This window comes from Pogoniulus pusillus, chromosome 3, assembly GCF_015220805.1.
Source record: "Pogoniulus pusillus isolate bPogPus1 chromosome 3, bPogPus1.pri, whole genome shotgun sequence".
Taxonomy (NCBI): domain Eukaryota; kingdom Metazoa; phylum Chordata; class Aves; order Piciformes; family Lybiidae; genus Pogoniulus; species Pogoniulus pusillus.
In genome coordinates, this window is record NC_087266.1 from 10,510,855 (window position 1) to 10,521,872 (window position 11,018).

An 11,018-nucleotide genomic window follows, 5' to 3' on the forward strand; every position below is an offset into this window, starting at 1 on the left:
TTCCAACCTCGTTAATTCTGGATTCTGCTAATTTTGCATTACATCTGTGGCAAAAGCTTAATTCAAGAAGATTCCTGTGCTGGAGATCAATCCCTCTGTGAATAAAGGCCAAGAAAAAGCCCTGGCCTTACCTAATATGGTGAAGCCTGGTAAAGTGCCATTCTGATCATCCAATGCCCCATTAGTCTCAGGCTGGACATTGATAAAAGGGATAAGCAGGTAGCACAGGGTGCTGCTGCTGCCTCTTTTGCATCCTGAATTTGCCTGGAGAGCTTACCAGGATCAGGCTCTAAATGGCTGCATGCAATCAGCCTACATAGCCAGCATGACATTGTGCCAAGACTGCACACCGCATCGCAGCCTGCCTGCCCCTCTGCAAGTCTCCTGCCGAGATGGGAAGTGCTGGAGATACACAGATCATCCAGAGGAACCAGGTCAGAGACTGTGCTATAGACTCCCAGCTTCCTGGGAAAAGAGCCTGGGAAACTCCAACAGCAGCCCCTCCACCTGCTTTGGGTACTGCCTGGTTTATACTTTGTGAGTAAATACTTAAAGCCTCTTCCAGTACAATATTTCTGTTTGCCACTTTAAGAAATAACTCATCTAGTTTTGCCTGTTCCCTGCATATACAAATTTCCAACCTGTGCATTTTGAATCTTGGGAATAAGTTTTTGGGTAAGTTCTAATGTTAATAAACAGTTTTCATAGTTATTAACAATCATCACCTCAATACCAAAATTAATACAGATTACTAATTTTGCATAATCTGACACAACATTACAGACAAATTAGCTCTTAGTTGGCAGATTAAACTGCCTTACTTATGCAGTCTATGGGGAGAAAAAGCATCTTGCAGTGATGCATCCAAGCACTAAAATTAATCACTTTCTTTGAGCCACCTTTTCCACAAAGGCATTTATAAGACTTGAACTAATCAAGATTCATAGGTAAGGATATTCCATTAAGTCAGGCAGTTCCATACCTTGAATATATTAAAAATGTGGCATTTGAGTTTGGTTCTAATTTTTTTTCATTCTCTGATTGATTTTTTATTCAGGTAAGACCAAGTGGTTTAAAAATGCCATTTTATAAATCTGATTGAAACAACAGGGAAAAAAAAATGTTCTGAGACACTTTGTGATTTGGCTATTTAACAATATGTCCTTTCTCTGGGAGTCCTGCCTTCAAGATAATGTTTCAAATGAGTGTACCTGAGCTTCAGAAGGAGTATCTCCAAAAAGATAGTCCTATAATGCAAATTACCCAGTCCTAGCTGCATCATTTTTAAAGCTGGCCTCTTCATCCACAATCAGAGGACCAGTCACCTTCAGAAGGTGATGGCACAATAAATCTCAGCATCTGCTCTCCAGAACACTGGAGTAAATGGATGAATTGATTTAACTGACATAGCTTTTAAAATGTCAAAAATAAATTAATTTTTTTTCTTTTTGTCCTTAAAAATCACTTCTCACTTTTTTTTTTTTACCCCCCAGGTGCTTCTTCTGCAGAGAACTAAGGAAAAAAAATAGTCATCACATCTCAAGTAAACTTTTGATTGCTTTGCCAGGGCCTTAGAGTTGTAGCACTGATCACAGGAAAGACTGCAGGCTATTAATTTTGTTTAGAAGTGATCATGTAATTTGGATACTGACATGAATCTTCTGAAGAAGGACCATCCCTTCCCAAAGACTGCATTTGTGTTTACTGAAGTAACACTCAATAAATTGCTTGAAGGATATCTGGCTTTAATTCCATCATATAAATAGCAAAGATTAAATAAACCAGCTGCAAAAACCCAACACCAAGTTGCTTGCAAACCTTCATAAAGCAGACTCTTAAGAGATCAAATGACTCCTGCATGAAGATTCAACCATTATTAGCTTATTGATGGCTTCTGTAGCAGCAGCTAAAGCATGCTTTATGTCCACAGATGGGAAGAGAGTTCAAACAGTAGTGTTTGGGATTTATGTGGCAAGATTTATTAATGGGGGGTGAGCTGCAATGGTAGCTTCTCTGAGAAGGCACCAGAAGCTGCCCCCATGTCAGACAGGGCCAGTTTCAGCTGGCTCCAAGAGACTCATGCTGGAGCAGGCTCATGGCAGGACCTGTGGACCCATAGAGAGAAGCCCACACTGGGCCAAGTTTTCTGGCAGTTCTTCTGACCCTGTGGCTTGCCCATGCTGGAGCAATCTGTTCCTGAAGGACTGGAGCCCATCAAAAGGACCCATACTGGAGCAGTGTGTAAAGAACTGCATTCTGGGGGAAGGATCCATATTGAAGTTCATGGGAAAATGTCTCCTGTGGGTGGGACCCCACACTGGAGCAGAGAAAAAGAGGAAGGGGGAAGGAATTGAAGAGGTGACATTTGTGCTGAACTACCCTCAATCTCCATTCTACATACTTCTGCACTGCTCAGTGGAAGGAGGTAGAGCAACTGAGAGTAAAGTTGAGCCTGGAAAGAAAGGAGAGGTGCAGGGAAGATGTTTTAAGATTAGTTCTTATTCTCATTATCCTGCTCTGTTGCCGACAGTAAATTAATTTCCTCAAGTAGAGTCTGTTTTGACCATGAGTGTAATTGCTGAGTGATCTTCCTCTCCTTAGCTCAACCCACGCCTTGCTGACGAGAGGGAGCGATAGAGTGGCTTAGTGGCTACCTGGCAGCCAGCTGAGGTCAACCCACCACAGGCAGTGAACATCTCTTACTAGATCAACAGCATAAGGAGTTTTGGCACATTCATCCTGAGAAACAACCTGACCTGTACCTACCAGGACTTGAGCAAATATTCTCACAATCTCAACACTTTTTGTTCAGATAGAAATGTTCTTCTTTTGAGGAAGCCTGAGGAAGTAGGTAGTTTAATGGTGTGACAGTTTGGGTGTTACCCACACCCCCCCCCACCCCCCCCCACACCCCCAATGAAATCACCCAGACTAGACTCAGCCAAGCTGGAAATCAAGGAATTAAGGTTTGTATTTACAGCTTAGCACAATATACCAGCAGATATTTACAACATATACAGCTATAGACAGAAATATAAGAGTTAAAAAATGGTACAGAAACACAACACCCCTCCAGGAACCAGAGTCCCCAGGAAGGGCTGCCAAACACACTTCCACCTCCTCTCCACCCCTCTACCTTATTCCAGAGTTTGCCTTACGTCCCAGGGAGGTGGTGGAGTCACCAGCCCTGGAAGTGTTCAAGAAAAGCCTGGGTGAGGCACTTAGTGCCATGGTCTACTTGACTGGACAGGGCTGGGTGCTAGGTTGGCCTGGATGATCTTGGAGGTCTCTTTCAAGCAGGTTGATTTTATGATTCTAAAGTGAGTTTGGAGGATCAGCCAGGGGGTTAGAAAGCAGAAGGATTAGTTACACAGAAAGCAGGGTGGAGAGAAAAGTACAGGCACCATTTGCAACAGAGAGCCACACTGTAACTGTGTTATCTGTGTTTTCTGTTCTTGTTTTTATACATCTCAGCAAGCCTATGAGTGAAGTAGACATCACCACTGTTTCCTTTTCACAGCCTATAATCTAATTTCTCTCACTAAAATATTTCAGCTAGCCTCAAACTAGCACAAATGGTTTGGTCAGTAATTAAGAATGTCATCCCAGATTAAAAAAAATATCAGAAGTGAAGTACTGCTGGCTCCCAACAGACTATGCCTTCCCCTCAGAGGGACAGCGGCTTTGAGGTAATCTGTCCCTGCTTCCTCTAAGCCAAGGGCAGGGTTTTGAACAGGACCAGACTGGATGCCTCTATTGGTGTTCTGTATCCTAATCCCAGTGCTCACTAGAAGCTAAATCTATTCAATCCACTGATTCATAGAATCGTAGAATCAGTCAGGGTTGGAAGGGACCACAAGGATCATCTAGTTCCAACCCCCCTGCCATGAGCAGGGACACCCTACCCTAGAGCAGGCTGGCCACAGCCTCATCCAGCCTGGCCTTAAACACCTCCAAGGATGGGAAGCCTCAACCACCTCCCTGGGCAACCCATTCCAGGCTCTCACCACTCTCATGCTGAGCAACTTCTTCCTCATGTCCAGTCTAAATCTCCCCACCTCCAGCTTTGCTCCATTCCCCCAGTCCTGTCACTCCCTGAAAGCCTAAAAAGTCCCTCCCCAGCTTTTTCATAGGCCCCTTCAGATACTGGAAGGCCACAAGGTCACCTGGGAGCCTCCTCTTCTCCAGACTGAACAGCCTCAACTCTTTCAGTCTGTCCCTATAGGAGAGGTGCTCCAGCCCTCTGATCATCCTCGTGGCCCTTCTATGTTAAAACATTAGCTAATTAACAACTAGCTTCAAACACCAGACTTAGATTCATTTAGTTAATTTAAAATAAGCCAATAACAGTGATACAATTCCTGTTAGTTTGGGCAGGATTTAGAAACAGGCAATTTAGAAAAACATTTTTCAAGGGTTCAATTCTACCAATTGGCAAAAGAGGGAAAAAAAAAACCCACCACAATCTCAGCTTCCATCAAGGCCACAACTGCTTTTATAATGTGCTGGAAATTAGTAAGAAAGTTCTTCACTGAGAGAGTCATTGGACACTGGAATGGGCTGCCCGGGGAGGTGGTGGAGTCACCGTCCCTGGGGCAGTTCAAGGCAGGATTGGACGTGGCACTTGGTGCCATGGTCTAGCCTTGAGCTCTGTGGTAAAGGGTTGGACTTGATGATCTGTGAGGTCTCTTCCAATCCTAATAATACTGTGATACTGTGTGATACTGTGATACTGTGAATTGTGAATATTAATTACTGCATGAATATTAATTTTTATCACTAGTTTTATTTCATGAAATCATTAGTAAAATTACTACTATTAATATATTAAAATAAAGATACTATTATATTTCAATAATATTATTAAATAACGGAATGTATTAAAAATAATATCTAAAATAATATCAACTATTAAACTTATTGAACTATATTAATTTTATTGTTAATTTTCATGCAGTACTTAAATTTCACAATTCATATAGCTTATTAATTTCTGGTGTGCTATAAAATACCATTAATTAATATTATTCATTGAAATATGTTAGTGTAATATTATTTTTTATTAATAATATTAAAAAGTCAGCTAAATTCCCTGAGGTTCTTTGGATTTTCAGTCAACAGGAAGCAACTGCAGAGTATTAAACAGTTTAAACAATCAGAGCTTGGAAAACAGTAATGCGAAAACAGGAAAAATTCTAACTGTGCTTATGGAGTCTCAGCATTCACTCCAGCATAGGTACTTGTGATGGTTTGGGTGTTCCCCACCTCCCTCACACTTTGGAAATCACCCAGACTAGACTCAGCTGGCTCTGGAAATTTGAATGAAGCTTCTATTTACAGCCTAGCTCAATATACAAGCAGATATTTACAGTATATACAGTTATAGACAGAAATAGACAAGGTAAAAGGTAATACAGAAACACAACTCCCCTCCCAGAAACCTGAGTCCCCAGGAGGGGCTCTCAACCACCCTTCCGCCTTCTCCTGCCCCTCTCAACTTTACCCCAGTCCCAAGGAAGAATGGAGGTTTAACCAGGGGGCTAGGAAGCAAAGTGGATTAATCAGAGAAACAGCAGAGAGGCTAGAGAGAAAAAATGCAGCTCTGAGCTCCCCAGCAGAAGAACAACTCCCTTATCTATGTTTGGATTCTTGTTCTTATACCTCTCAGCAAGCCTCTGAATGAATTAGACATCACCTTTGTTTTTCTTTTTCACAGCCTCTTATCTAAAACCAGCACAGTACTCACGACTCTTTTGGTCCCTGAGTAAGCCTCCTGTATCAAAGATGCTTTCAAACTCACGATGTGATCCCAGGCTAAAGTACAGATATTTCAGGCAGAGGGAAGAAGTTGCTGCTAAGCCACTAGTGTTAGCTGCAACACGTGGCTGCCTTTAAGGAGCTGCAAATGAGGAGAGGCTTGAATGCTCCATGCTGAATGCAGGAAGGCATGGTGCAGGAAGGCAGAATGCAGAAGGGCTAATGGAGAAAGGCACAGTTTCTAAGTTATGGGAATGCAAAGTGAAGCATGTGAGAACGGAGTGAAGAAGAGTAACAACAGATGGATCCTGACCTTGGTTCCCACCAGCTGCTGGCTACTTTATCTCAGAAGGGATAGATAACGGACACCTCGTTAATGAGAAAAACAAGGCGTGGTTTATGCAGATGGAGTGGGCTGTCCTTGGCTAATTATGCTAATGTGTAGGTGTGTGTTCTACTGGCTGAGTATATATATTCAAGCTGTAATGGAATCAAACGGTCTCTGGCATAATTCACATTGAATCACCTGGAGTCCTGTGTGCCAAGGCCTTGATCACACTGGTCTGCAGGCCTTTGAGCACGGTTCCTGTGGCAAGCAATCATAACAAGCAGCAAAGTCTGCAACACTAAATATCCCCACCACCACCTTTATATACTTCATCTGAAAATCAGACTGGCCAATATGCACAAGCACCATTGCACAATGGCGCAAAGCACCATGCACAATGAATGCAAAGCTTCCTGCCTCCTTTGATCATGCAGCCACGTTGAGGGCAGCCCAAGACACCTGACACAGTGATGCTAAGCCCCCCCAGCCCTCAAGGCTTTGCTGGGGCAAACCCATATTGTTTGCTTACCTCACTCACTCCCAGACCCCGCAACAGAAGGAGGAGAGCCAGGGTTAAACCTGCCTGGCAGGATTTATGCCCTACCAGGACATATAGAAACACTAAATTCAGATTTTCAAGGAAGTTTAGCACTCCAAATTCTCACCCATTCTGAAAAACCTGCCTACATTTTTTGGTACTAAGGAAGCAGAGCATTTAATTCAGTCATTAACCTTTAGAGGCAAAAGCTCTGAACTATCTATCACTAGCAAGGGAGGGCTGTTCATTACACTTGAATTAAAACACACTTTTATGAAGAAAAAAAAAAGCAATTTTAAGGAATCATTTTGCATTCCTCTTCTTCCTGTTAGGAAAAAAGATAAAAATAAAAAATTGAAGAAAACTAGAATGAGAGAGTATAGAGAACATAGCTCTTTAGGGGAAACCCAGCGTGTAACATCTGCATAGGTTTTATTTTTTCAGCTAAAATGCTGTTTTGTATACTGTAATACTATAAATCAAGGCTACAATATATTGACTACTTCCATGCCTAACTGCTAAATCCCATTAGTAGGGGAAAAAAAATATATTTGAGTACTTCTTTTCAGAGTTTAATCTGCTCAGCCTTTTGCTGCTTAGTTTTCAAACTGTATGGTAGAAGCCTATCGTGGCCAAATGCAATGACTTCCACTGATTCTGAGGAAAGTAGTTAGGCCACTGTCTATTAAAAAAAATCCTAATAAGCTATCACCAAGGAACAATCAACATTCAAAAATAATCACAAATCAGGTTTTGACTACCTAGATACAAGCCAAAGTCCTGAAAGTGGTAAGTGTTCTGTGCCCTAGAGCAAGGCATGGGCTTTGGGTGCTAGTTTCTCAGTAGTTTTCACAGTATCACAGTATCACAGTATCACCAAGGTTGGAAGAGACCTCACAGATCATCAAGTCCAACCCTTTACCACAGAGCTCAAGGCTAGACCATGGCACCAAGTGCCACGTCCAATCCTGCCTTGAACAGCCCCAGGGATGGCGACTCCACCACCTCCCCGGGCAGCCCATTCCAGTGTCCAATGACTCTCTCAGTGAAGAACTTTCTCCTCACCTCCAGCCTAAATCTCCCCTGGCGCAGCTTGAGGCTGTGTCCTCTCGTTCTGGTGCTGGCCACCTGAGAGAAGAGAGCAACCTCCTCCTGGCCACAACCTCCCCTCAGGTAGTTGTAGACAGCAATAAGGTCACCCCTGAGCCTCCTCTTCTCCAGGCTAAACAATCCCAGCTCCCTCAGCCTCTCCTCGTAGGGCTGGGCTCAAGGCCTCTCACCAGCCTCGTTGCCCTTCTCTGGACACGCTCAAGCATCTCAATGTCCCTCCTAAACTGGGGGGCCCAGAACTGAACACAGTACTCAAGGTGAGGTCTAACCAGTGCAGAGTACAGGGGCAGAATGACCTCCCTGCTCCTGCTGACCACACCATTCTTGATGCAGGCCAGGATGCCATTGGCTCTCTTGGCCACCTGGGCACACTGCTGGCTCATGTTCAGGCGGGTATCAATCAGCACCCCCAGATCCCTCTCTGTCTGGCCGCTCTCCAGCCACTCCGACCCCAGCCTGTATCTCTGCATGGGGTTGCTGTGGCCAAAGTGCAGCACCCTGCACTTGGAGCTGTTGAACGCCATCCCATCTTGATAAGGAACAAGACCACAGAGTCATTTCCTTCTAAATACCAGCAGAAGTTTCCCCAGTCTGAGTAACAGAGTCACTTAGGACTGTAGCAGCAAGCAGAAGGTAGAAACACACACTTCACTGCAATGGCTGTTACTTCTGTGCTCCCTATAGTCATGTTTCACTAAATGCCATAATCAGTGCTACTGCAATTACCCAGGCAACTCCATTCAGCCTAGCAGTTTATTCATGCAGTCTAGTCTAGAGCACATCTTTGCAAATGCCATGTTTGATTCTATCCCACCACGCCGTCCAGTCAGCGCCCAGAATTAAGCATGCTAATTGAAATAACAGGTGAAATTCCCAATCACTCTTAATGCCTCCTGATGATTTCTGTGGGGCACGTTGTGGTTCCCTGCTGTGATTAATTGGCTGGTTGCACTGAGATAGACCCCTGAAATGTCACAGTTCTTTCCACTTGATCATTAGCATGCTGGCTTATTACCGTGCCTTGAAAGCATTTAGATGTTCAAGTAACAGGATATTGTTATCAAAACCACAGCATCATCACTGGCTAACATGTAAGAACACATGAGCTTTCAGATTTAGCACGTGCAAAATACCACAGAATCCTACTTTATGCAACTTCCCTGATTCTAGCACTTCATCCTGGCACTGAGTTTGTCATTATTCACTGGGTAGCTCAAAAAAAGCAGTAGGATTTGCTGCAATGAGAGCTCCCCAATATCAGTTGATTCTCTTACTGATTATTGCTTGATTTCATCCTGCTTAAGAAAGAGATCAGCACCATACAACACAATTAGGCTATACTAATAATTAGAGAATAAATGTATTATTCAGTGCAGTGGATAAGGAATTGTTTAGATAATTGCATACAAAGAGTCAACAGTTCCATGTCCAAATGGAGATGAGTGACAAGTGGTGTCCCTCAAGGGTCTGTACTGGGACCAGTGCTGTTCAATATCTTTGTCATCATATATTATAGACAATGAGGTTGACTGCACTCTCAGCAATTCTCAGATGATACCAAGCTGAGTGGTGTGGTTGATAAGACTGAAGGATGGGATGCCATCCAGACACAGCTGGACAGGCTGGAGAGGTAGGCTGAGGAGAATCTCATGAGGTTCAATAAAGCAAAGTGCAAGATCCTGCACTTAGGTCAGGGCAACCCTTGATATCAACACAGGCTGGGGGATGCTGAGATTTAGAGCAGCCCCATAAGAAACCATTTAGGGGTACTGGCGGATGGGAAGCTGGACATGAGCTGCAGCTGGACATGAGCACTCTTGCAGCCTAGAATGCAAATAACATGATGAGTTTCACCAAAAAAAGCACAGCCAGAAGGTCAAGGGAGATGATTCTGTCCCCATCTGATAGCAGAGAGTACCATACTTCAATTATACATTGTGGAAAAGAAGTGTGTGGCATTCTTCTCACTTAGACCTTAAGGTCATAAGACCTCAAAACCTCACCTGAAGGACTGTGTCCAGCTATGAGACCCCCAACACAAGACATAGACCTGAGGAAGGCCACAAAGTTGATCAGAGGGGTGGAGCACCCCTCCTGTGAAGACAGGCTGAAAAATGTTGGACTGTTCAGCCTGTAGACAAGCAGGCTCCAGGGAGACCTTATAGCCACATATGAATACACTAATGGTACCTATGTGATGGCTCGGGAAGGACTGTTGAGAAGGGTTTGTAGCAATAGGATGAAGGCCAATGGTTTTAAACCAAAGCAGGGTAGATTTAGGTTGGACATAAGGAGGAAGCTCTTTACAATAAGAGAGGTAAAATACTGGAACAGATTGCCCAGGGATGTGGTTGAGACCTTGTCCCTGGAAACATTCAAAATTAGACTTGATGTGTCCCTGGGCAGCCTGATCTACTTGGAGGTGTCCTTGTTCACTGCAGGGGAGGTTGGACAAGATGATCTTTAAGGATCCTTTCCAACCTGAGGCAATCAGTGAATCTGCGAAACCGAAACAACAGATCCTATGAATTTTTGCCCTTATTTTTGTCCCTAATAGCCCTTCTCCACCTCTCTTCAGAAATACTTCTTCTCAAACACATTACATTCTTGAAGTTCTACTAGGATCATCCAACAGGTTAGTAAAGACACTATAGAAAAAAAACAATATTACTGATTATTTTCCTTCATAATTTGAACACCAACAAAATACCTGCTGCTGTGTATCAGTCCCAGGTGATTTCACTCACTCTTTTCATGTTTCCTCCCATGATTTTGAGCTTTCTGATCATAACAGCTCATGCTGGAATCCCTCCATCCTGGGGCTTTCTGGATGCTTGCTCTCAGGACACAGGCTGTTGTATACAGCACATCTTTCATGAATCCTGAACCATTAGCTACATCTTGTCTTGTCTCTTCCAACAACCTGTCTGCAAGAGAATTTCCCTCATGTCCTTACCTCCATGGCTTGAAGCTTAAAGAACATTGACTCATGTCACTGCTGGGATGAATACTGCTACTGCCCTCTAGCCAGAAGGAATCCTGAGAAGGAAAAGTTGCAGAGGTTTGCAAAGGGGGAAGTTACAAACGTGCTCAGAGTAAGGACACAGTTTCATTGCACTTCTCTTGCACCAGTGTAGAAGAGACTTATGCTGTATTAATAGCTTAAGTCACTTTTCTCTTTTAGGTCTGCTGAGATTATGGACAATCCTATGTCTATTTCTAAACCCTGTTTAAAGAAATACTCTTGAGTGTAATTAGGATACAAAGTTATTTAGGTTAAATTCG

The 11,018-nt window shown here is 43.4% G+C and overlaps 1 long non-coding RNA gene across 1 annotated transcript; it reads right to left on the reverse strand.

Moving 5' to 3' along the window:
* Positions 1–10,081: 10,081 nt before the first annotated feature.
* Positions 10,082–10,765, reverse strand: LOC135173540 (uncharacterized). The gene is made up of 2 exons (XR_010301367.1): positions 10,690–10,765; positions 10,082–10,232 (listed from the first exon to the last, which is right to left on the reverse strand). It is a non-coding gene; the product is annotated as an uncharacterized LOC135173540 (long non-coding RNA).
* Positions 10,766–11,018: the final 253 nt, after the last annotated feature.